At 48.8% G+C, this 1,201-nt stretch overlaps 1 protein-coding gene across 2 annotated transcripts in view; it reads right to left on the bottom strand.

The window, feature by feature from the left end:
* The window catches only part of SPATS2L (spermatogenesis associated serine rich 2 like), a 121,661-nt gene that overhangs the window by 26,125 nt on the left and 94,335 nt on the right, over positions 1 to 1,201 (bottom strand). The window lies entirely within an intron of this gene.

Here is a 1,201-nt window from a genome sequence, read left to right as displayed (position 1 = left end):
CCACGAGAAGCTGGACTCATTCGCACACAGAGCGATTAAATCTGCGAAGCATATAATTCCGAAGAATGAATATTTTCCAGTTGTGGTAGGGGGCCCAGCGTACAGACAAGAAACCAGCTGTTTCATGTTAGTTCCCGATGGGACTTCTCACACAGAGGCTCCTGCTGCAACATTCACTTCCTGTCAAGAGGAGTTGTGAGAGCTCTAGGCGTCCCTGTTCCCCTCTCACGCCCCCAGTTCCTCCTGGGGGAGTAGCAGTGATCCGTGCAAGGTCCCTGTGCAACTGTGTCCGGGTTCAAGGCCAACTCTGATATCAGAATCCAGCAACTCAATGGCTTTCTCCCCTGACGGTATTGAATGAGGTATTGTTCACAAGCAGACTGGGAAAGATAAGCATGGAGTCCATTTGACTCAGCTGTGTGGTCACGTGGTCCTGAGCATGTGCCGACAGTGGCTTCTCCCAGCCTCACAACATCACCTTTCCCGAGGCTTCCAGCAGAATTCGGGGGGATTTAGTCAGGCAGGATGCACCCCTGAAGCTGGCACTTTGGTAACACAGTGAATGTCTAGAATTTGTTTCTAAACTAGACACAGCGCGGCTGAAAGCCGTGGTGAGCACAGGGGCTGGCTCCACGTCCCTCGTGCACCAGGAGAGCTGCCGTCTGTCTCGGAAACTTTCCAGAACCCTCCAGAGGACTTGCCCCACAGAAATCCTGAGGTTTCGATTGTGTTAAATGAATGGGGCTGCATTCAAATTTCTTGCTCATGCCTATTGTTCATGATTTCATCACCAACAGAAAAGCTTAATTTTTAAAAAACATTTAAACTGTCTTCTTCAGTCCTGTGACCTGCTATTTTTCAAAAGCACCACAATCCCTAAAATCCATCCCTCAGGAAAGGAGAGGCAGGCTTCGTTCAGGCACATCACCGCGGCGGCTGGGCTGCGGGCCGGCCTGGACCAGAGCCAACGTCTTTCCATTTGGCAGAAATGCATGAAAGTGGTTGATTAAAAACCACTTTGGTTTTACTTTAACATTTACGTTATGTTTTGGGATCGTTTTTTTTAAAGGTTAGATCAGAAAATAAGTGGGCGTTTACTCACCCTGTAGCACCAGCATACAGAAAATGGGTGCTCTACATTCCTTCCTCTCCAGTTTGGAGGAAAAGTGCGTGTTTTGTCCCCGTAGGTGACTTTTAAACG

This window comes from Myotis lucifugus, unplaced genomic scaffold, assembly GCF_000147115.1.
Source record: "Myotis lucifugus unplaced genomic scaffold, Myoluc2.0 scaffold_3, whole genome shotgun sequence".
NCBI lineage: Eukaryota > Metazoa > Chordata > Mammalia > Chiroptera > Vespertilionidae > Myotis > Myotis lucifugus.
This window is presented reverse-complemented; position numbering and strand designations above follow the sequence as displayed.